At 41.8% G+C, this 26,785-nt stretch overlaps 1 pseudogene; it reads left to right on the top strand.

Annotated features, from left to right (window-relative positions):
• Window positions 1-534: 534 nt before the first annotated feature.
• The window catches only part of LOC149172780 ((+)-pulegone reductase-like), a 126,952-nt pseudogene continuing 100,701 nt past the window's right edge, over window positions 535-26,785 (top strand).

Raw genomic sequence — 26,785 nt, forward strand, 5'->3', positions numbered from 1 at the left:
TTTGTAGTATGTACAGATGCTTGTAAGAGAGGACTTGGTCAAGTCCTTATGCAAGATGGACAAGTGATTTTCTATGAGTCATAGAATCTGAATGAGCATGAGTAGAACTACCTCATACATGATCTTGAGTTGGCAGCGATCATACATGCATTGAATATGTGGAGGCATTATCTTTTGCGCAGGAGGTTTGTATTAATGAGTGATCATAGTGGGTTGCGGTATCTATTTGACCAACCGAATCTGAATGGAAGGTAGGCTCAGTGGTTGGCCACGATCAGTGAATTTGATTTTGAGATCAGGTATATCAAATGTAAAGAGAGCAAGGTGGAAGATGCTCTTAGTAGGCGGATACAAGTAAATCACATAGCAACCATGAGCTCCTACGGGACATATTTATAGGGTAGAATCTCACAATCAGGTCAGCAGGATGGTAGGTATATGGAGATTGTGCACAGGTTGCAGTACAGCACAGGTACAAGTACAGGTAGTTTTATAGGTATAGGTACATGTAGTGGTACAGGTACATGTAGTGGCATGGGTACAAGTACAAGTAGTCATACAGGTACAGGTACATATGCAGGTGCACAGGATGTGGACTGTCGTCTCACGGTAGATGGATTGGTTAGTTTTAAGGACAAGATATATGTACCAGATAGTAGTGAGATCAAGAAGGTGATCTTGAGGGAATTTCATGTGAAACCTTATTCAAGTCACGCAGGTTATCACAAGACGTTGATAGTAGTGACTAAATTCTATTATTGGCCGAATTTGAAGAGAGACGTAGTAGATTTTGTGGCTAGGTGTTTGGATTGTCAGCAGGTGAAGGTAGAGTGTAAGCATCCAAGTGGACTGCTACAATTGATTCTGATGCCAGAGTGGGGAGGTCATTTCCATGGAATTTATCACAGGTTTTTCGAGGATAATGAGACAGCATGATTCCATCATGGTAGTGATGGACAGGTTGACAAAGGTAGTTCACTTCATTCCATTGAAGTCTACATTCTCATCGAGTGATGTAGCATAGGTCTTCATCAGGGACATGGTCAAATTGCATGGAGTTCCGAAGAAAATTGTGTTAGACAGGGATGTGAAGTTCACTTCTTAGTTTTGGAAGGATTTATTTACAGGATTCAACATAGAGTCAGCCTTCAGTATAGTTTATCATCCGCAGATAGATGGACAGACAGAGAGGGTCAACAGGATATTAGAGGACATGCTGAGGATGTATGTGATGCATCAACAACGAAAGTGGGAAGAGTACCTTCCACTAGTAGAGTTCGCTTACAACAATGGGTATCAGGAGTCATTAAGGATGACTCTATTTGAGGCATTGTATGGACAGAGTTATAATACTCCCATCAGTTTGAGTGATCCAGATAAAAAGGTGTTGATTAGACTAGAAATGTTGGCAAACATGGAGTGGGAAATGCAGGTAATCAAGAAAAATTTAAAACACAAGATAGGCATAAGATCTATGGAGATCGAAATAGGTTGTTCAAGGAGTTCCAGGTTGGGGAACATGTGTACTTATACATCAAACTGAAGAAGAGCTCCTTGCAGATTGGATCATGTGCCAAGTTGGCACCCCATTTTTGTGGACCTTTCATGATTATTCAGAGGACTAGGCCAGTAGCCTATCAACTTGCACTACCTCTAACAATGAAAGTCTGTGAATTTTTCCATGTGTCATTTCTTAAGAATTATGTTAAAGATGTTGATGATGTGATTGACTGATTTGTATTGTAGGTGGAGCTAGAAGGAGAATTCCAGTCGGAACCGTAGTGTATTTTCCAGAGAAAGATGCTCATGCTCTGGAACCGAACAATCAAGCAAGTTAAAGTGCAATGGAAACAATTTGGGCCCAATGAAGCTACATGAGAGATGGTGGATAAGGTGCGGGCTATGTATCCTTCCTTATTCGTTGGTTGATCAGATGTTCTAGTATATCTTTTTGGTACATGTTTTGCTAATGTTTGGTATATGTACATATGTATATGGATGTAAATACTGCCATGAGCTATGTTATAAAGCTCCAATAAGCGGCGTAGGTGTCATGTCATTATGATGTTATAGTTGTAATGTTGTCATGTTAGTTTTCTTCTCAGCAGGATGATCATTGTAAATACTACAATAAGCTGAGCTATAAAGCTTCGTGGGTAGTATGTTTTACTTACAACAGGTTTGTTGGTTGTAGGTGTTCTTGAACACAAAGGACATTGTTCCCAGAAGAGGGAGGGTTCTGTAACAACCCTGGACAAAACAATTGGTGCTACACTTATTCCAATCCGAATGTTGGGAAAAAGCATAGTGATGAGGATCACTGGTGATTGATTAATAGCTAAGGAAATTTGCAAAGGAAATAGAAAAGGCTTTGGAAGGGCAAAGTGGAATTTTGGCACATTTATTTATGAAAATAATGGATATTAGGAGAAAAGGGAGGTGAAAGGTCACAAGTTGCATGTGAGGAGGAAAATGAAGGAAAATAATGGAAAATGAAGAAAATAGAGGCATCATTAATAAAAAGGCTTATGAGGATAATTTCACAGAATTTTTTCAGTTCAGTTTTGGAGCTCTCTCTATTCTCTCTCTCTTATACTCTTAGACACTTAGAGTTTTCTTGGAGCACTCTTGGAGAGTGTGGAATACTTGGAGTTTTGGAGCAAGAAGGAAAGCGCAAGAGGACAATGGTTTCAGCAGTTACAACGAGTTTTGCTTGTAGGTACCCAGTTGCATGTATGTTTTCCTCACAAGTTTTGGCATGCATGGCATATGCATGTGGTTTATTGGTCATGATTTTTCATTGGCATGGAGGTTTGCCTGGATTGATAGTGGATTTTCCTAGTTTTGCCATTTCCTAGATAGCGATGGTGTTTTGTTAGGCCCCTATACTACTAGTGTAACCCCTTATTGTTATTATTACAACCCCCTTATTATATTGTTGTACCCATGTAGTCCCCATATTGTTACTATTGTGCCCCATAGCTGCCCACTATTGTTATTATTATGCCCTTAAATTATTATTGTTATGTCGGCTCTGATTATATTATGACCCCTTAGACTCCTATATATAGAAAGGAGGTCTTTTCATTTGTATCATCCAAGAATTGTTCATTTGTGTAATGTAAAGTTGGTTGCCCCCTAGAAGAGGCTGAATTCTAAGGCGTTGATCTATCTTTTCTATCTTTTTGTGAGCTGGTTTCATAACATTTGGTATTAGAGCTTTGGATTCTAGGGTTTCGCTTCTCCAAACAAGTCATTGTGGCATTTTTGCTATAACTTTTTTTCTACGATGTTTCAGATGCTAAAAACAAAACCCATTTGGGTTGAAATCGTTCTGAACCACGGATCCAAATTTTAGAGCTTTTCGTGCTATCTTTGCGGAGATATGATCTGAGGAAGTTGGCTTTTTTTAAGACTCCCAAATTACATTCCAAATAGGTGACCTGGGGAAAATAGTCATAACTTGTGTTTTGAGCATCAGATTGAAATTTCGTAAGAAGTTATAGAAATAGGATGAACTATAGTTTCCTGTGTATATTTTTCAGATCCTAAGGTCAAAACAGTGACACATGGCACTTCATACAAGTTTTCTCTTCTAAAAAGGTATATAATTAGGTCATCTTGGGAGATTGTGCATAACTCTTTCTTGGAGAATCTAAATTCAATCAGATTGGTGGCATTGGAAAGAGGACGCAGAGGGTGACTGTAGGTCGAAATTTGAGAACTTAAAGATCCGAAAGTACGGATTTATAGTCGTTTCAAGATCGAGCTCCTAAAATCAAGAAAAAGCGAGAAGAGGAAGTTTGATGGCAAGGATCTGGTCAATTGGATACTACAGATGGAGAAATATTTTGATCTACATGGTGTACCACTATTACAAAAGGTATGTATTGCATCTTCATATTTTGAACAAGATCAATTTTTATGGTATAAAGGGCTTTGTTCTCATAAACAACTTGTTACGTGGTCAATTTTCACGGAGGAAATGATAGCACATTATGAGGATACAAAGAGAAACACCTTCTTTAGAGAAACACCACAACAATTGGAAGAAAAAAGAGAAAAAGGGCTTTGTTACAAAGTGGAAAGCAAAATTATGGCAACAAGAAAGTCCACCGCTCACAACTGTAAAGATGGAAGTGTTGTTTCTCCTAGCCTTCCACAACCTACAAGGGTTACACCACAACAATTGGAAGAAAAAAGAGAAAAAGGGCTTTGTTACAATTGTGATAACAAATACATTAAAGGTCATAAGTGTGCTGAGAAGAAATTATTTTACATTGATTGTGGAGAGGAGGAAGAAAAGGATCAAGAAACGTCAAAAGAAGAGTATATACACCAAGAACCAACCCCAGAGAAAGAAGAAATGAATCCGACCATATCTTGTAAAGCATTGGAAAGCATTACTACTCTTCAATCTCTTAAGATAGAAGGACATATCAAGAAGAAAAAGGTTCAAGAAGTGAATGACCCCATCAAGAAAGAAGAAATGAATCTGACCATATATTATAATGCATTGGCCAAAATTACCACTCCTCAAACTATCAATATAGAAGGACATATCAAGAAGAAAAATGTTCAAGAAGTGAAAGATCACATCAAGCATCAAGAAATGAATCTGACCATATCTTGTAATGCATTGGAGGAAATTATCACTCCTAAAACTCTCAAGATAGAAGGACATATGAAGAAGAAAAAGATCCAAGCATTGAAATATAACATCGAGCATCAACAACAAGTTCTCCAACTTTTAAAGGATAACGCCACTTTGGTGCAGAATCGAATGAAACAACAGGAAGATCAACATCGCAGTGAAAGAAGTTTTGATGTAGGTGATTGGGTATTTTTATGGCTACATCTCAAGCAAGTTATTTATGAGAAGAAAATGTTTGGAATACTACATGCACTTAAGAAATGGCGACCTTACCGAATGGGAAGACACTTCAAGGTAAAAATGGATCATGATAGTCTAAAATACTTTTTAGAACAACTATTATCTTTAGAAGAACAAAGAAAATGGGTCACAAATATGTTGGGTTATGACTTTGACATCATCTATAGAAAAGGGAAGCAAAATTTTGTTGCAGATGCACTCTCAAGAAAGGATGAGGATGTGGAAGCATTGTTTTGTGCTATTTCTATTATCCAACCAGATTGGATAAACGAAGCAAGGGATGAATATAAGAAGGACGAAGAAGTATGGCCACTCATTCAAAAGTTATAGAAGATCCCAATTCAAACAATATTTCCAGAACTTGAAGAGGAAGGAAAAATCATATTGGAATCTAGAGCAGTCACGGAAGTAAGAACCCAACAGCTATGAAATCGATCAATTTTAGGATATCTCATCAAGTGGAAGACCTTACCCACTAAAGATTCCACATGGGAGGACAAGAATTTTATACAGAAGAATCAAGAACTACTCAAGCGTGGAGGACAACACGTTTTGAAGGAGAGGGGCATGTTAGGCCCCTATACTACTAGTGTAACCCCTTATTGTTATTAGTACAACCCCCTTATTATATTGTTGTACCCATGTAGTCCCCATATTGTTACTATTATGCCCCATAGAAGCCCACTATTGTTATTATTGTGCCCTTAAAATATTATTGTTATGTCGGATCTAATTATATCATGACCCCTTAGACTCCTATATATAGAAAGGAGGTATTTTCATTTGTATCATCCAATAATTGTTCATTTGTGTAATGTAAAGGAGGCTGCCCCCTCAAAGAGGCTGAATTCTAAAGCGTTGATCTATCTTTTCATGAGTTGGTTTCATAACATGTTGTGGGTTCATTTTCTTTGTTTTTCTGGTTGGTTCTCGTGTTTCCTTTAGCTTGGGTTGAGCTACTAATTCCTGGAGACTTGGTTGGAAAAATGCTCTGAAGCCTTGTATTAGCTGTGGGTTGAGTTACTAGTCTTGTAGCCTTGGTTGGACAAATGCTCTGAAGCCTTGGTGGGTTGAGTTACTAGTTGTAGAGCCTTGGTTGGACAAATGTTATGGAGCCCTGTATCAGCTATGAGTTGAGTTACTCGTCTTGAAGCCTTGGTTGGAACAAACACTCTGTAGCCCTGGAAGGCTTGGGTAGAGGCCAATATGGTGATGGTTTTGTGACGTTTGACTATGAGGTGGAATCACTATTTGATGGTTTGAGGTGGTTTGGCCTTTGGAAGCCCTGGATGGTTTTTGATTGATGTGTTTTATGAGATTCCACATTCATGCTTGAAATATGGCATGGGGGTGACTGGCTGAAGAGAGATTTGGCTCAGCCATGTCTATGGTCGAGTGGTTCGTGGAAGTCCCACAACTGGTTGGCATTTGCATCATTAATATGAGGTTATTTCTCCTTGTTATTTCATGAGTATTGTACTGGTTTATATGTGGATTATATGGTTGTTGTTTCCTTGTTATTTTTTGTTGTTATTACGCTGGTTATGAGTATGTATTATGATAGTGGCTATGTATGGCTCTAATCATGTTTTTACTTGTAAATGAATGAACAATGTATCTATAGCCTAATAGATGAAATTGTAGCTAATGTGTTGAGGCATCAATGCTTCTTACTGACTCTCATTTGAGTACGAGACCCCTATGCTCAGATATGTTGTTTAAACCTATAGATTACATAATTGTGACATGTTTGACAAAATGTCTATCATGGCTATTAGGTGTCAAGTCAAGTCCTTGTTCAAGTAATTGCATATGTTTCATTATTTCGTTGTTATCTTTTAGCTGTGGAAGTGTCATTGAGTTTTGGGAGTCAAATCATATCAAACCTTCCACATCAACAATAGAACTCCCAGTGAGATCTATCAAAGACTGGAGAGAGATCAAATCTCTTGAGGTGTAAAACTTTGCTCAAATTATGCACTCAAGAAAAAAATTATATCTTGAAAAAATTCCTCACTATGCAAGCTTAATACATCCAAAATTAGAATAAATTTACAATAATATTCAACTAATACCAACATAATTTTTTCATTAAAAAAAAAATCCACGATTATAACACCACCACTCGACTATTCCTATGTAAATATAGGAATCCTAATGTAGGTGTTGGCTTATAGGGGCTCGACCCAGGTTCAGAGTTAATTTAGCCAAACAAATCTCGGTACTACTGGCCCTTTCGACAACAGTCCACGGAGCGTGGACTAAGGTCTCACCCGAAGTAGTATGGGAGGGTGCTAGAATCAGGTTTCCATACCCTGGATATGTTTGATGAGTTCAAGTGGACTGAGGTTCGACCTTGCATGCAGGTTGCTTTGCACACTTTCCCGTACCTCACAGCCTGATATACTGCCTTCGTGTAGCCCTACTCGGGGACCGAACGTTGCACTTCTGCATTATTACCCGAGTCCTTACTGGTATTCCAATGTTAGTTGATTATTTTATCCTACTTGCATGCTTTAAGTTATACTTAACAACATAAACCATTCATACAAGTGCGTGCAGTAAATAAACAGTATATTTGCAAATTATAGCAAACATGCATTAACCCAAGAATAGATACATAGAATTACGATAAAACTTATCTTTATTAATTCCTTCTCCAGTTACAGACTCAAGTCCGCCATGCGCACTCAGCTGCAGGGGTTTGTGCACTCAGTTGTGGACTACTAGGCCTCTACGCACTCAGTTGCATAGCCTTCTCCTACTCTACGACCCAAAGACACACTTCACTTAGTCACTTAGACCCTCTTCCTATCTCTCTACTACTCTTCTCTTTACACTTAGAGCCTCGCTCTATTTATACAATCCCATGGTCCGCGGACCATGGGTAGGTCTATCCAACCGACATTACATTACAAAACTAGGGCGGACAACCCTGTGACTCTATCATACTTTTCATGCTCTGCGCCCGCAATTCGTGAAGCTTTACAACAAGATTGGGTCAAAACTTGGGCTTTAAGCCCCAAAACATGCCTTGGGGGGGATTCCATGCCCAACAGGCCCCCAACACAAACATCGTGACTCGCCCTTGAGTCACTCTGTCGGCACGACAATCTTTGCATGGAGTCCCTCCAATTGTTCTCGAACTGCGTGGAGGTTAGCAGCGCACTGAGCTACTGCTTGTTGGATCTGCTGCATGCGCTGTTCCGAGACCTCTATGTCTGGGGTGCTTCTCTGCATCAATGTGTGTATCCCCTTTATGTGCATGAGCTTTCCTTCGATGTCTGCTGTGATATTGAAGGCTTCGTTGATCAAAGGCTAGACGTGCATTGTTACACAGTAATTTGTCACCATTTGTCACGTCCCTGTTACCCCTTTCCCGCACTTTGGAGGACTCATTCCGGGACCTGTGAGAAGTGACCTAACTTGAAAACACTTTAATTATGTTCCCCTAAGTATGGACTTCATATGCCCTGAAGACATCTCCTGCAGAATATCCTTAAAAAGTCCCCTTTTTCCATTAGCACGGATCCACAGTGTATTACCCGCGCCAACCGAGTTTGGAAAAGATTTTTAACAAACGCACGCTCGAAGGTTTTTTCCTTTCGACTCATGAAGCTTTTTAAGGATAATGCCAATCCTATGGATGTCCTGATTCATCGTATCTCCCTTTCCTCTATCCATAATGGCTTTTTGAGGATAAACCCAATCCCATAGATGGTGTGATTGATCTTATCTCCTTCTCCTCCATCTATAAAAGCTTGTTCCATTACCTTTGACAAGCTAGTTCAAGCATAGGGAGAATTTTACTGTCAGAAGTCTAAGAGAGTGCTGTAAGAGTCTTCTTTGCATCCATAATCAAAGAGAGAGAGGCTTGTTCCCCATCCCGACAAGCTTTGCAAGGCATATGTAGCTAATCACCCAGCCAAAGGAGGATTCGACGTCAGAACTATGGTTGTATTCTTCTTTGTTGTTTATCAATAATAGACGACTATCATTATGGTTCCACTCTTGTTGTTCATTGTAATGATGTTTGAGTTATATCTTTTCTGACCGATATATAATTGCATCTATTGGATTTTATGCTTGTATTTTTGCATGTGCAGGTGTCCATTCACGGAGATCGTGGGGATCATGACCGGTCGGAGCAAAGGAACGAGAGCGGCGACTCTTCTACGAATATTAGCATTGGAATCCAAGTAGGCTCTCATCATCCACCTTTAATTTGCAATTAGGAACTTGCGTGATATCATTGTTTGATTGTTGCTAGACCCGATCTGGGCTAGTAGGGATCGCCTCTGTGAGCAGAGGGGATTTACCTCTCCAACAATTTGGCGACTCCACTGGGGAGTTAGCTTGTTGTTTGATTTGTAAACTTTAGACGGAGCCTGAAGTACGGCCAAATAGCCTTTGAAATGCTATTGCTTTGCATTAGCGAAGTAGATCAACGCCACTTCAGTCAATCTCCGGTTTGGTTTACGAACTAAACAACTTGGAGTTTGTCTTGCACTTTGGTTTTCTCTTTTTTTGATTGCTTAGATAGCTTTCTGGGTTGGATTCTTTGTTGTCTCTTGCTGCCTGGTCTGTCTGGATACTGCTGGCCTAGTCTTGGATTGCTTGTTTTTTATTTTAGCATAGAAAACTTGATTGGCGCCACTTGTCAATGTATAGCCCGCGCCAATCCTCAATTGGCGCTACTTTTAGCCTGAAAGTCGCACCAGCCCAGGGAACCTTTTAGAGTTTTCTTGTTTTGAGCCTTCCAAGCTTTCTATGCTAAAATAAAAAACAAGCAATCCAAGACTAGGCCAGCAGTATCCAGATAGACCAGGCAGCAAGAGATAGCAAAGAATCCAACCCAGAAAGCTATCTAAGCAATCAAAACAAGAGAAAACCAAAGTGCAAGACAAACTCCAAGTTGTTTAGTTCATAAACCAAACCGGAGATTGACTGAAGTGGCATTGATCTACTTCGCTAATGCAAATCAATAGCGTTTCAAAGGCTATCTGATCGTACTTCAGGCTCCGTCTAAAGTCTACAAATCAAAAAACAAGCTAACTCCCCAGCGGAGTCACCAAATTGTTTGAGAGGTAAATCCCCTCTATGGACAAAGGCGATCCCTACTAGCCTAGATCGGGTCTAGCAACAATCAAACAATGCTATCACACAAGTTCCTAATTGCAAATTAAAGGTGGATGATGAGAGCCTACTTGGATTCCAACGCTAATATTCATAGAAGAGTCGCCGCTCTCGTTCCTTTGCTCCGGCCGGTCACGATCCCCACGATCTCCGTGAATGGACACCTGCACATGCAAAGAACGACACAAATACAAGCATAAAATCCAATAGATGCAATTATATATCGGTCAGAAAAGATATAACTCAAACATCATTACAATGAACAACAAGAGTGGAACCATAATGATAGTCATTTATTATTGATAAACAACAAAGAAGAATACAACCATAGTTCTGACGTCGAATCCTCCTTTGGCTGGGTGATCAGCTACATATGCCTTGCAAAGCTTGTCGGGATGGGGAACAAGCCTCTCTCTCTTTGATTATGGATGCAAAGAAGACTCTTACAGCAATCTCTTAGACTTCTGACAGTATAATTCTCCCTATGCTTGAACTAGCTTGTCAAAGGCAATGGAACAAGCTTTTATAGATGGAGGAGAAGGAGATAAGATCAATCACACCATCTATGGGATTGGGTTTATCCTCAAAAAGCCATTATGGATAGAGGAAAGGGAGATACGATGAATTAGGACATCCATAGGATTTGCATTATCCTTAAAAAGCTTCATGAGTCGAAAGGAAAAAACCTTCGAGCGTGAGTTTGTTAAAAAGCTTTTCCAAACTCGGTTGGCGCGGGTATAGTTCTGAGATAGAGCACCAACTGGCGCGCCCTCTTTGGAGGATTTCCCCCATTGGCGCGGGTAATACACTGTGGATTCGCGCTAATGGAAAAATGGGACTTTTTAAGGATATTCTGCAGGAGATGTCTTCAGGGCATATGAAGTCCATACTTAAGGGAACATAATGCAAGTGTTTTCAAGTTATGTCACTTCTCACAGGTCCCGGAATGAGTCCTCCAAAGTGCGGGAATGGGGTAACAGGGACGGTGACAAATGGTGACAAATTACTGTGTAACATGCACTTTTAGAACTGCCTCCTTATGTCGTGCCGTGTCCACCTGCTCCTTTAGTGCTTTAGCCTGCTGCATCCTTGCAAGCCGCTGGGTGAGGACCACTATCTGCATAGTTCCTCAGACACTATCATACTACTGTTGGAGTTCTCGTGCTTCTGTCTCTAAGCACTGGATGTTGGGATCCTCCTACAGAGTGGTGAGGACCTCAAGTTATTCTTCCAACATGTTGGCACAGTCGCGCACTGCACCTTCGATTTCCTCCAATCCTATTGTGATAGCGCTAGCACGTTGTTCTCCAACTTCCAGGGGAGTGGATGGATGCGCCTTTAACCGCAGCTCGGTGATCTAAAGATTCAACTCTAGCTGAACCTTTGTCGTTTCTTCCCTGGCCTCGTGGACTCCTGCTGCTAACCTGTGGATCCACACCTCCACTGGTAGATCTGCTGGGATGGCCAGCTCTAGGATGCTTCGGCAAGCGTTGCCTATCACCTGCACCAGTTGTTGATTTTACGACACCAATTCGTCGCGATGCAAGCTAAGTTGTTCCATATTTATCTTCTTCTCACTGAGGACCTGGAGCGCGTGGCTCTCCCTAGCATGCAACTCTATCGTTATATAGATATAATGTTTCACATGGCAAGGAAGCTAGATTAACACTAAGACCTCTCATCATGCTAACCGAAAATTTTTTGGCCTCATTTGATACCACTAGATCCCCTTCCGGCAATAAGATTGTGTTCGCCATATGCGCATGCAACATCTGCTCTGTTGTTGTGGATCTGACTGTGAGGTTGGTCGAAAGGGTACCAACCTGAGGGGGGCATGCCTGTAATTCCTGCAACTGCGCTCTGAGGGCCCCCAACACAATCTGGTTCTCCTGCATGAAATCTTGGAGAGCCTCATTTGTGACATCGTGCACCGTCTTGCCGATGTCATGCAGATCACCCTCGGTTAGGGTGATCGGGTCAATGGACAATTTCGACGCCTTGACCTTCTTCCTCGATCCTTCTTGCTCTATCGGGTGTTGGTGCTTCAACTATGTGGACGCAGTTCATGGGTCCGTGCCTCCTTCTTCTATTTCTGCTTCCTCTGTTGTCTACTCTTGCGAAGGCGTTGTTTGGCCCTCGGTCGCCTTTGTAGCTGCTTCCTGTGTTGCTGCGGCCTTTTCTTGCTCAGCTACTTTCTGTGTCACTTCTAGCACTACCCACACCTCGTCTGCTGCTATTTCCTTCCACCTTTTCTTGGCCAACTGTGCGATGCACAACTTGGCATCGTCTTTCTTCTTCTCCGCTACCGACCTCTCGAGTTCTACAATGTCTAGGGTGCCCCATTCCAGAGGCTATGCCTCCAAGATAGTGAGAATGGCATCATCAGTGGCTACAAAGGGTAGCTTTTTCCACTGCTTCGTCAGATCCTTTCATGCCCTGATACATATGTTGTGCATGTCTACCTTAAATTCTGCAAAACTCTGCAGACTGTTGTAAATCGTGGGTGACAACCACGGCTTATGGTTGATCCACATTCAAATGTTCATCTCCATGAGCACCTAGAAGATCTTGTTGTCGCGTATCCTTGTAGCATCCTTCGTGGCCCAGAGTGAAGCGTACTTTGCGGCCTCCAGTAATTCTCTGTCAATTGTGGGGAATTGACTGTCCTCCGGCAATTCCCCTGCTACGAGCACTATGGACAGCAACAGCCATGCATAGTGGAAGGTTTTACCCTACTCCTAGGCTTCGCGACAATTCTCTAAGAATTCCATGCAGAGGAATTCAGACTAGTTAAACTGGACCCCCTCCACACACTACTCGGCTAGTGCGACCACCAACACAGGTACCTCGGTGGTGCAGCACTTGCGCATAACTTTGCCTGCGAGGATTTGGGTTGCTACGCATACTACTTTGTCCTTGATGTTGGAGATGGCGTAGCCCCTCTTCTTCTTTTCCAGCTTGTACTTCATCTTCATGGCCTTCACGATGGCCAAATCACTGCCCTTTCCTTCCGATATGGTCGCGGGGTCCTTTCCTTTGTATGGAAGCCGGGAAACATGATGAATCAGGTCTACCGTGATGGGGATGGGCTCCTCCAGCCATAAATACCCATCATGCACCAGGAAGAGCAATTGTTTGATGACAAAAATGGTTATTGGGGTGCGGTGGAAATGCAGCACCCATAGTGGGTTCAGCAACCCGGCCTTTTCCACACCGCGCAACCACTTCCGTGGCTCTAATGTTGTTACCACCCCCGCGATGTTCTGCTTCATGAGATTTCCGGTCTCAAGGTGAGGGAACTTCTCGTGGTCAGCGAGGTCCTAATCTTCAAATTTCATGGTTAGCACGCGGCCTAGGTGCATGCCTTCAAACATAATGCCATCTGGGAGGAGCGGGCTCTAGAGCGAACTCTTGGTCTCGTCCAGGTCCTTGGGCACTTTGGCCTTCCCTTTTCGTGGGGGGACATAAGAGGGAAACTTTTTCACAGAGAGCGTAGGTTGAGTATCCACCTCCATGCCTTCTTCTTCTTCCTCGACGATGATAAGGGCTTGCAGATCTTCTTCTTCTTCATTTGTATCTATAGTGACAATTTTTCCTTTCTCCTCCATCGACAGTTTGCTGCACAATAGGTTTCGCAGGGACATGCGTACGGGAGCCATTGCTTGTTTATCCTTCTTGGGTCTTGGCATGCATGGTGATTTCAGGATCTCTGCCACAATCCTGACACCTTCTAGAACATCCTCCACAGTTAGGGCCTGCGCGGCCTCGCCGACGGTCACCTCTTCTATCCCCATACCATCCTTAGTTGCCATCATTGTAGCTATGCAGCAATCTATCACTCGTGAATTCAGGGTCTTAATCAATGCTCGGCTCACAATACTCAGGGCTCTGCTCAATCCCTCAATTCGCAAATGAACAAGTGTTGTTTGCTGGGTAGTCCTTGTATTTTATAGCACATTTTGAATTTGAATTCGACTATTCCCCCCAAATCTGGTTCATTAATGCTCCCTTGGCGGCATATTTTCCCAAATCTTGCCCATAAATCGCGTATTAAATGCCTACCGCCCGCTCCATTTAGGCTCAAGTTGGGCATCCCATTGTGAATAGTGAATTCAACAGTCACTTCATGGCCAACCCACGTGGTAGCATAGCCCCCCTTGCGCAGTTGCGGACCTTGTGACTCTTTGCTTCTGCGCGCATCTCCGATATCTCGTAGCTCCCGGGAAGAATATTTTATATTCCCATTCTCCCTTCCAACTGCCTAGAGCACTAAGACTGTCCTTCCCTTGGCTAGTCAGGTGGTCGCACCACCCGTGTAGAGTTTCATCCAGTCCTCCGTCATGGCTCCTGGAGAATCCCCACCTTGTATTGTTATGGTCGGCATCACACACTTCACCATTTGCAACGTGCTACCCTAGTCACTATGCTTAGCAATATGCGGTCCAAGCCAAGGCATCAAACTGATCAATTCATGGCAATAGGCCTTAACTCTGTTATCGTGATCGCGTGCCTCCTGTCTTACCATTCTGGTCTTTTTGCTGAGAAAATCTTTCTTTATCTCATCCTCCAGCTTCTTGACTTCTGCGTCCACCAGCACTCTTTTCTTTCTTAACCATACCCTGTCTTCTTCAAGTTCTTGGAGTCTAAGATTTCCCTGTTGGATTTCTTCCTCAAATCCCATGCGTTCTGTTTCTTGCGGCTGTGTGATCCCTCCTTTCTGGGCTTCGCTAACCATCGTATCTACAAGTGCTACTATGCGCGGACTAGGGTTTGTATGCTCCATAGGGATTACAGCATCTGCTTCATACTTCAACTTCGAAAGTGCTCGCGCAATCAGGGTTTTGTGCATGGTCCTATAAGCCCATAAAACCACTGATACTCGCAGGTCCTAGTTAGTTCACTTCACATGGTGGACCGCGTTGAGTGCTTCGCATACTTTGTTAAAGGCTTCCACGCGGATAATCTTTAGCGTGTTTGGTCTTATCATACTTCCTGGTCATTGTTCACACCATCATCTTACTCACTCCTGCTTGTTGGTCATGTTTCCTATCATGAGGACGGTGTGCGTTTGTGCAGGTTGCACACCATATGCCTGTACCCATTTGGAGAGGTGGGTGTGCAGGCTGTTTCGTGTGTCATACCCGGCTTTCATCCGCATCTGAGGCTTTCCAAACTGCATGAGCATCATCCTTCTACATTCACGCCAGTCCTCAAAATTCTTTGAGGCGTACCCCACCATCTTGCGGGCGTAGCGCGCAATACCCATTTCAGAGTGTCGAAACATTGTTGTTCTGGTACTTCTCTTTCAAAATTGTTCAAGAAATCATCCACCTCAGTCAATCCATCATACATAGGTAGATCTCTTACCTCTGTTGTCACGCAGCATAGCGACCTTGTCATCATGTTGTAGTTGAGCGTGGTTACCTCATGTAACCGGTTCTGCCATCGTTCTATCTCCTCGTCCGAATTTGAGGTGTAGGAGCTTTCGCGCTCCCACGAAATCCTGCCATCCACTATTGGATTCACCCAGTTATGCTCCCACATGGTTATCTTGTAGATATAGTATAGATCGTCATCGCTATCGTAGTTGTGCACTGGCTCTGTGTAGTGCAATCCTTCCGCAGAGTCCAAAGGTACCACTACGCGCAGTGACTTTTTCTCAAAAATCATCTTGCCTTCTTTAGATTTATCACTCCATTCATGTCAGTGGCCCAATCTATTCCCAGTAGTGCGGGATAGGGATTTTGGTCATCAACACTCTCTATCACTTCGAAATCTACAAGCACGCTCGCACCTTTGATATCCACCGTTATTCCATGCAATCTTCCCATGGGTAGGATCTTTTGCTGGTTCATCATTCACAATTGAATAGGAGACCATTGCAACGCGAGCCTGCCCATGCACTCCCATGTCTGCTTTGGCAGGATGTTCACATCTGATCCTAGATCCAAAATCACTTGATCCATTTCATATTCCCCGATCTGCGTGGTCAATCTCATCTCTCTTCCTATTCGTGTTGTGTGCTTCTCAAGCTTCCAAACTACGCGCGGTTCTCCTGGCGTGGTCCCAGCACATCTAGTTATGAGTTCTTGCAGCCTCTTCACAACCTTGTTGTTGCACAGCAACTTCATGCATGCCTCCAAAAAGGTAGTGAGCATTGATGAGTCCATCTCGGATTCCATTTTGTCTTTACTACCTGAAGTGGAGGCCTTCACGTAGCTCTTCTTAGCTTCAATGAATGTCTCCTTAGCACACTCCAAATCAAATTCTGGTTCCTTTGTTGGAGCCTTGCAAACCCAGGCACTCTCTTTGGGCTACTTGCCTTTGTCATCTCCTACTGTAATACCACTTCACAGCACGATATTTACATTTGGGTCTTCCTCACGCGACTCAGACCTCCTCATTTGCAGGTTCTAAGTCGGGGGAGGTCGGAGTGTTCCTTTATCGCATAGCCTCACTATCAGCATGGGACAGTCCTCTGTCTCATGATCAAACTTGATACAATATAAGCATGATGGTCTTGTCGAATTTGTACAATCACTGACATAATACCCTAGCCCTCTGCAATTGTAACAGATCAGCTGTCCGCGACCCCTTCCTAGTCCCATTCCACCTCGACCTCATCCACACCCTTGAAATCTAGTGCGTGCCATCCCTGCATTTTGATCGGGGGCCCGTGTTTCGGTCTGAACTCTGCAGGTAGGATTCTGATCCATCATTAGTTCATAACTTCTACAGGTGCGCTCATCATGGCCTACTGGCCTGCAGAAATTACAAAACAACTGTTAGGAAGTCTGCGTATACTTATGTAATAGATGGCAGTTATCTGTAGTATGCTTTCTTCCTATCTGAAAAATCACATACCATAATGCAAGCGCCACGCTCGGTCTTACTTGTGCGTCTGGTCTCAATGGCATTGGTCCTTCTTCCACTAGGTAGTTCGCGAATACTAGACAATGGTCCTTGTCGTGTCCCTGTCCTTTGCACTTTACACACCATACCTCCTCACACGCTTTTGGGCGAGCTGTCCTGTCTTGTTTCAAACTCTGCATCTCAAGGCACAATTTTTTCAACTATGCATGGATTTGTTGGACTCCCAGGCTAGGATATTGTATCGGGGTCTCGTGCAATCTCATTACGATCTCCAAGGCCTCAACCTGAGTGGATAGCTTCTGTTGTGACAACGCATTCCTTAGATGCGGTGTTAGCGATGCTACAAACCATGCGCAGTGTTTCCCATTCGTCAAGGTCATATTGGCTTCACGAATCATACACTTCAGTCTCTGATCTAGCTCCCAGGGGGTCTCGCCTGGAAGCATTGTGATTTCCTTAAATCCAATAATCGATTGTGTCTCTGATTTTGGCCTGCTAAATTCCCTATTTAGCGCAGCTTGGATATCCGCGATCCTTGCGTTTGGATTGTCATTGGAATGCTTAATGTACCACGTCAGTGCACGATCCTGCAAAAGCGCTGACCAACATTGCTTTCTTTATATTTTCATCTGTGACTCCCTGTGCTTCCCATACAGCCTTTACCACGAACCAAAACTGGTCCAGATCTTCGTTCCCTACTCCTTTGAACACTGGTAACTTTATCGCACTCGCCATATTGAACTGTGGTGGTGGCGGAGGTGGTGTGGGCGAAGACAAGGGTGAAGATGGTGAAACTGGTGGTGGTGTAGGTGGGGGTGGTATGCGTGGAATTCATTGCTTTATCAAACTAATCGCAGTTCTTGGTGAGACCTTCGCGAGCTCTTCCTTACTTTCTCGTGGAGGTGAAATCAAAGGGCTAGTTTCTAGTTCTGTGCTACCTTCGTTTCTGTAGATCCTCCCACTTCGCGTAGCCCCAAACATCAATTTATTTGCATAACCTACTTTACACACAGTAGCATTTTCATCCAAGTGTTCAAAAATTTAACGTACTTACCTCGCAGTCCTTTGAGGAAGCGTCATTCCACCTTGCTATAGCTAACTGAAGTATCTACCGTGAACTTGATGATAAACACTCTTATTATTCAATCGAGCCAGTGATCCATAGCGCGTGTGATATTATATTCCGATGCTTCCAATCTGTGCACCAACTCTGGAGTCCACACAATAGGTTTGTCAATCCTACACCTTCCTTGAATGTCTACTAGCTTCGCGATCCACTTGTACAACTCAGAGGGGAAGGATGCAAAGAAAATTTCATGGATTTCCACATATAAGTAGCAACCTAACCACTCTTCCTTTGATAACCACGGATTCCTATTTTCCTGCACTGCGAACTCATGAATCTTTCTGTCCAGCCACTCTTCAATTCCTTTCTTTGTCAGATTCTAGTGATATGACATAAGACATCTCTTATGCAGATCCCGGTCCCAGCAATGGAACCATTTGTTGGCTTATAGGGGCATGACCCAAGTTTAGAGTTAATTTATCCAAACAAATCTCAATACTACTGGCCCTTTCGGCAACAGTCCACAGCGCGAGGACTGAGGTCTCACCCAAAGTAGTATGGGAGGGTGCTAGAACCAGGTTTCCGCACCCTAGAGATGTCTGATGAGTTCAAGTGGTCCACAGTTCGACCCTACATGCAGGTTGCTTTGTGCACTTTCCCGTACCTCACAGCCTGATATACTGCCTTCGCGCAGCCCTACTCAAGGGCCAAACGATGCGCTTGTGCGTTATTACCCGAGTCATCACTGGTATTCCAAAGTTAGTTGATTATTTTAGCCTACTTGCGTGCTTTAAGTTATACTTAACAACATTAACCATTCATACAGGTGCATGTAGTAAATAAACAGTATATTTGCAAATTATATCAAACATGCATTAACCCAAGAACAAATACACAGAATTATGATAAAACTTCTCTTTATTAATTCCTTCTTCGATTACAGACTCAACTCCGCCCTGCGCACTCAGCTGCAGGGGTCCGCGCACTTAGCTGCGGACTACTAGGCCTCTGCGCACTCAGCTACAGAGCCTTCTCCTACTCTACGACCCAAAGACACACTTCACTTAGTCACTTAGACCCTCTTCCTATCTCTCTACTACTCTTCTTTATACACTTAGAGCCTTGCTCTATTTATAAAATCCCATGGTCCACAAACCATGGGTAGATCTATCCAGCCGACATTACATTACAAAACTAGGACGGACAACCCTATGACTCTATCATACTTTTCGCGCTCCGCACCCGCAATTCACAAAGCTTTACAACAAGATTGGGTTAAAACTTAGGCTTTAATCCCCAAAACATGCCTTGGGGGGATTCCATGCCCAACAGTAGGCATTCCTCAATGCTAATCGTATGTAAATATATCTTTGTATATATATGATTAGCGTAAATAGGAAAGTGACATGTTTATGTAGTGATTGCAATAGCGAGTTCTCCATGATTGGTTTAACTACAATGGTTAGAGGTTCTTAGTGTATTGTGGGTTACCTTAGTTTTCTATATTATTGGCATTCCATCTCATTTCCATAATCGTCCTAAGATGTGATAGGCATGTGTTGTGGCTTAACTTATTTTTCTATATTATTGCCATTCCATCTCATTGCCATAATCGTCCTAAGATGTGACAGGTGAGTCTTAAATTGATTGCTACATATTTTAACTTTATTCAATGTTGAGTGGATCAAGGTATAATAGATTACTTGCATGAGAGAGCACTAAAGTTGTTTCAAGAATTAAGGAATGATAGGTTGGTTTTCTTGATGGATGGTACGCATTATGCCTTCTGAAAGGTTAAGAATGCAGTCTTTCCATGTAAAGAATCAAGACAGCAACGATCTCTTAATGTTAATTTGGTGGGTCAAATTCAAGACGTCGCATAATAAAAATTCACTTATAGGGCCACAAAAGGGAAGGTTTGTCATGTTGGAAGGAAGTCATAGCTGTCTGAAGAAGAGGACCCGTTATATATGCACATTTGAAAATCAGAGAACCCAGCTAGACGTTGGAAGCGTGGGCAATGATAGACAACCTAGAGATGTTGCCGTGAAGAATCTCTATTTACAAAATTCTGAGTTGAATCACGTGATTGGAATTGGTTCAGTACGGAAGATAGTGCATCTGCTAATCCAGTGGAAGAAATGAGCCGCAACCACAGTTGTGGAAATGCAATAACAACTTCTACTCAGTTGCAACTAAATTGTTTTCTTTCATCTTGTGGGAAATCTTAACCTACTCATAAATAATGTTAACTTTTTACTATCCGAGTGCTCGAGGATTTTTTTTTGTAGTGTTAAATACATACATGTAATCAAAAAGCAATTTAAACCCAAATATCAAGATTTCAAAATAAAGAAAAAGAGTTTAGTAGGATTCCGACAAAAAATATGAAACTTCAAATGATTAAATATACTCGACAATGGTGGCGGCCATGCTTTTACTGTTGGATCTGTGGGCCACTACGAGATTAATCAAGACGGCTCACCCAGACCTTAACGTACCCATCATTTTTCTTCAAACATTTATATGTAGTTAAAAAGTTGAATGATATGGCTGAGTTTTGTTCCATTTTTAAATGTTTATGTATCAGTTATAGTTATGGTTAAGGTAACAGTTGTTGTTCCACAATATTTTTACAATCAGGGATTGGGATCCTAGCCACAAATACTTGCAAGAACGACCCCGACATTTTTTCGTGCTATGCAAGGACGACGAAATTAATGTGTCTAAGAAACCTTGTATTGCTTTGCGGAGTCGTTTACGGAGGTGGAGAAATTATATGGATGAATTTCATAAAATTTTGTAGATGCAGTGTTTGAATCATGTTTTTGATCGTGGAAATAGATTTAGCACCATTAAAAATGTCAATAACACTTAAAATTATGAATTTTAACAACTTTTACTTGGATTTACAAAAATCTCTGCCAGATTTTTTCAAAATATAATCGGAATTTCCATAATTTTCAAGACAAAAAACATAATTTTTATACTATAGCATTGTGGGACATATTGGTAGTTATTGTAGGTTTTAACCCCATACAGAAATTACTTGCATATGAATTCTAAAACACAGAAAATAAACAATGCAAGAGCATAACACATATACACAGAGATTTTCCCCTGGATCCCAAAATCGGGACTACCAGCTTGATTTTTCATTATTGTCCTTTGAATGTTACAATACATATTTATACATGCCAAAGCATCCAATACCATGGACTGAAAACCATCACATCCAAAACCATGTGTGAAAATCACGCACAAAACCATAGGTAGGTCCGTCCAACCTAACATAAGGTCCAAAACCCACTGTGACTCCCCCTGCTACGCAATCGGTGCAATGAAGGGTGGGCTCTTCCCCCCTCCTAACTCCCCAGTTAACTACGTGGGCTAGTCATGGAAATAATATAACACAACCCAACATTCTCCCACTTGTTGTTTTCTTTCCACAGGGGGCCACAAGAGAGCTTAGTCATTTATCCAACCCTACAATGCCCATTGTTTCTCTACACCAAGAGAACTTCTCAGAGTTCACGGGTTTTTTCAATGCATCTGCAGTATTCTTCAAAGTGTCCACCTTTACCAGCAACACCTTTTTGTCTTCTATCATATACATCACAAAGTGATACTGAACATCAATGTGCTTTGTCTTTGAATGGTAAGCAGGGTTCTTTGCCAAGAAAAATGCACTTTGGCTATTACAATCTATCCTTATAGCTCCCTGTACTAACCCCATACTTGAACACAATCTGTACAACCAAACTGCTTCCTTGCTTGCATGAGTGGCTGCCATGTATTCTGCCTCTATAGTTGATAGTGCCACTATAGATTGTTTCTTACTCATCCAACTGACTGCACCTCCAAATAGGTTAAACACATACCCACTTGTAGATCTTCTCTAATCCAAATCTCCAACCCAGTCTGCATCAATAAAGCCACGAATATCCAACACTCTGTCCAATCTTGGTCTTCCTTAGTAGCACAAACCATAATCACCAGTGCCACACAAATACCTGAAAACCCGCTTCACTATTGTCCAATGCTCCTTCCCTGGTTTTGACATAAACCTGCTCAATACTCCCACTGTATGTGTAATGTCTAGTCTAGTACAAACCATCACATACATCAGGCTATCGACTGCACTTGCATATGGAACACGGGACATATCCTCCTCCTCTGCTTGTGCCTTGGGACACTGTTGAGAAAATAACTTTACACCTACAGGAATAGGAACCTTCACTGGTTTACTATCCTGCATATTAAACCTCTACAATATTGTCTCGACATACTTCCTCTGGTTTAACTAGAGCTTCCTCTTTGCCCGATCTCTTTTAATTTCCATGCCCAAAATATAGTTTGCAGCACCAAGATCTTTCATGTCGAATTTGGAGGACAATTGGGTCTTCAAATCCTAGATAATTTCTTTGTCATTTCTAACCAGCAACATATCATCCACATACAAGACCAGATAAATAACACGGTCACCAATTAATTTAAAATACACATAGTGATCTGCTTTGATTTTGGTGAAGCCAAGTCCCCGTATAAATGTATCAAATGTCTGATACCACATCCTTGGTGATTGTTTTAACTGATTCAAAGACTTCTTTAACCTGCATACCAATGCTTTCTTATCCTTCACCGCAAAGCCTTCAGGTTGCTTCATGTAGATTTCCTCTTCCCCATCCCTGTGAAGGAATGTTGTCTTCACATTCATCTGTTCTACCTCAAAATCAAAAGCCGCAGCAACAGATAATAGTAATCTAATAGAATCTATCTTGGTAACAGGAGAAAAAATATCACCAAAATCAATTCCCAACACTTGGGAATAACCTTTTACTACCAACCGAGCTTTGTATTTCTCCACCTTTCCTTTTCATTTGTCTTCTTCTTGAACACTCATTTGCTACCAATGGGTTTCCTTCCAGCCGACAACTCCACTAGATCCCAGGCCTCATTTTTGTGCAAAGATGCCATTTCATCAACCATGGCATCTCTCTAGAGTTTGCCATCCTCTGAATCTACTACTTCCTTCACAGTTCTGGGATCATCATCAATAATAGATAAAGCAAATTTTGAATAGAAAGCAGATGGACTATACCTTTCTGGCTGCCTTCTTTCTTGAACTGATCTTCGTACACCCGGAGTTTGTGGCTCTTCATCTTCTGATTCCTCTTCTAATGTAGAGTCTGATTCTTCCTCCTTAAGCTCAAACTCTATCTTCTCAAGTTCCTTTGGTTGGACTTCATGTTTAATAACATATTTCACCTCTCTGAACACCACATCTCAGCTATACACAACCTTCCTTGTTACTGGGTTCCAAAGCTTATAACCCTTTAAACCATCCTTATTGATCTGAAAATGGGGCACTAAATGCTTCTTGTCAAACTTACAAGAACCTCTCCCACTCCAAAGCTTATATATATTCCCAAGATCTATGCTTATGGTTGATAAATGCAGAATTAAAAGAACTTGAAAGAGGTGTATGCTTGTGTTTGTTTTTAGATTGTTCAAGTGCTTATGTACATTTTCTTATGCTGATGTAAAACACACATAACAGTAAATACAATGAAACAAATAAGCAAACACATGAGACAACAATATAATATGGAGTTCACCCTGATATCTTGGGCTACGTCTCCTTGAGTTCTAATCAAATCAATTAGGCTCTTTAGGATTATGGCTGAATTCTTTTACAAGTTCCACACTCAACTCCAATAGGTTAAGACTGAACCATTGGGCTTAGAATACTTTTTTTATCCCTGGCCGTTTGGCTCTCGCACTCTCGGCTCTTGGCTCTGGCTCTCGACTCTAGCTCTAGATCTGGCTCTGGCTCTTAGCTCTAGCTTTGGCTCTCGGCTCTGGCTCTAGCTCTCGACTCTAGCTCTCGATCTCGCTCTGGCTCTTGGCTCTCGCTTTGACCCTGGCTCTTGGCTCTCGCTCTGTGGCCCTTCTGCCTAGCTGGCTCCATGAAGGGAGACTAACTTCTCTGCTGCTACATTTTTTTTGTGAGCCCCCCTGTGAGAGCCATACTCTTTGGCTTTTGAGGAATCCTCTCACTCTGCAGTTCCCCCAGCCGTTCCTCTGTCTCTCATCATGAGGAATCATTCTTTTGCAGCTCTACGTCTCTTCGACTGGCCCTCTGGCTCACTGGCTCTGTGGCTCTACATCTAGCCCTCTGGCTCTCTAGTTCTATGGCTTTGCACATTACATAATGCATTCTTGTTACAAAACGCTCACTTACAGTGTGGCACAGGTGCGAGAGACTCTTTCCAATGGAAATGAACCGGCGGCCTTTTTCTAGAACAAAATCTACGAAATAATGCATATTTCGTTTGTAACAGAATTACAAAGGAATACACAGAAAAACCCATCATGGGCCTTAAGCTCAAACTTCAAATGGCCTTAAATCGCATCTATATCCCTCTCAGGTCCGTCCTGTCATCGCAAATTGCAATCGCACGGGTGGAATGCTTAAAACCCAAGAATTTGACAAATACACGGAAATACAAAGAAATCCTATAAATTCAGATTTCAAATATTATTCAATCACCTTTATAATATTTATTGGGTCCATGCCTTGATTGCTAATCGCAATCATGTTGCCCAAGAGTCATGGTCCATTCCCCATGCCTTTTTGCGATGCAATCAACTATCGCCAATCACTTTATCGATATATCGCAATCGCTTTATCGGCGTTATCGTAGGTCACTCTATCGCATATGTGACGACCCTTTATATTGTTGTGATCCACCGATCATCGATCACCGATATTGGTGCATTGCATATCTCTATCGCAACAGCCCCGAGGGTCTTCCCTTTGACTGTGCCGATCGCCGATCCGTCGATTCGCTGATTGTAATCGCTCTATCGGCTCGCCCGGGTTCCGATATTGCATGGTAGCCTACCTCCGATGTGATATGTCGAAGATCACTAATCGGGGATCCTTAAGAACTATTGCTCTGCTCTTTAACATTGTGATGCGATATTTGCATATAAAGCCTTAAGCCCCTTTTAATAAGGATTTGCCTCCTTTTTCTAAGGATAATGGGCAAACTTCTTTTTGCGATAACTCCTTCATCCGGAGTCCATTTTCGCCCATTCAAATTGCAGTAGATTCAGATTGAAAAGATCTACGCAATGAGACTATTCCCAAGAGCATCCTTTGACTTTCATTTTTCCTCTGTGAGGAAAATTCATAGACTTAGAAGTCTATGTTAGATCCATTTTGGATCACACCTTCCCACTAAAAATCTTTGGACTCCAAAAGATTGATATATTGATCTAAATAGTAAATGAGAGTACCTCACCCTCTTCTTTCAGCCTCCATACACTTGCCTTGCATAGTGCCTCTGAACCAAAGCCTTTGAACACTTCCTTCCTGGATGTGCTTGTCCTCCTAGGAAGAACTGTCTTCCTTCTTGACTTCCTGTAGAACTCTTGCTGAGAAGGTCACAGAAGGTAGTTTGAACTTCTCTGCCTTGATCATTGATCCAAGGTGGCTCAAACCAATGTGAAGTTACATTTGCTTCACAAAATTTTCATTTGTACCTGTTTAACATACTATCAACAACAACTATTAACAACAATAGGATTACAGACAACAACTGGATGGCCTAAACTCTTGCTTCATCAAAAGAAATATATTTCACATCTTGTGAACACCTCCATGTCTTTACATCTGCATACAAATGATAGACTACATAACAAGCCAAAAAAACATGCCTTTAAAACAATTGACCCTTCAAGTAAAGCATGTAGAAAAAGAAACAATTGATCCTAAAGTTCTTTTTCAAAGATGAAACACTTCATCATTATCTCCATCTTGGAGACCAAATCAACTTTTTCCAAGTCAACATTAACATTACATGCATGTTTAAAAACAAAGTAATCAACCCTTCAAGTTAATCACACATACATGTTCAAATACAAGGAAATCATCAACATCCCTGTGTTCATGCATATCATGCTTATGCATGCATTTCATCCTTCAACTTTCACTTAAGTACATTGTACTTTCGAAGCTGAAATGAATATAATGTTGCAGCAATAAAGGGAGTCTCCTACTCAACATTTTCCATTCACCTTCTTAGTAAACCCTACAACTTTGCATTCCATTAACAAAAAAATGCAAATAGATGCATTATATCAAATAGACATGCAATATTTAATTGGATAAGAACTCGAACCATTTCTTACCAATCCATTTCAAAGGTCCTCCCTTTCTTTCCACATTAGCATCAACATGTGAATCATCCTGAAACACATCAATCATTGAATCTTTCTTTCCATTCCTGCCATTCTCTCTTTCCACCTTCTTCAAGTTTTGTGGAAGCATTGTTGGATTTAGAGTCCAAAATTTTGCAGCAATATGTCCTTGCTTATGGCAGTAAGCGCAATGCATTTACATCTCCTCAACAGCATGATTTGCCTTGTCCAATGGACATTTGGCTTCTTGCTTCTTTTCCTTCCAAAGTTTCTTGCATGTGATCATCCTCTTCCAAACATTATGGTTATCCAAACAACAAAAGGAACATGAAATTATTTTCCCATACTTATATGGAAATTTACCATGTTGAACATAATCAAAAGGAATATGGTTAGAACCAGATTCATACCTTTCTTTTTCACCTTTATTACCTTCATGAGGAGGTGAATCAAATGAAGAAGTGGCTCTCTTTGGAACACCATCAACCTCTCCAATGGTTTCAGAGTTTCCACAACTCTCTGGTTCAAGTGTATGTTGATATACACCTTCTTTCTGCAAAGTATGCTTCACACTATTGCATTCCCCAAGAATACAATCTTCACACTCT

Source organism: Pinus tabuliformis, chromosome 4_2, assembly GCF_031772625.1.
Source record: "Pinus tabuliformis cultivar Carrire ecotype Pingquan chromosome 4_2, CPIR1, whole genome shotgun sequence".
In the NCBI taxonomy this organism is placed as follows: domain Eukaryota; kingdom Viridiplantae; phylum Streptophyta; class Pinopsida; order Pinales; family Pinaceae; genus Pinus; species Pinus tabuliformis.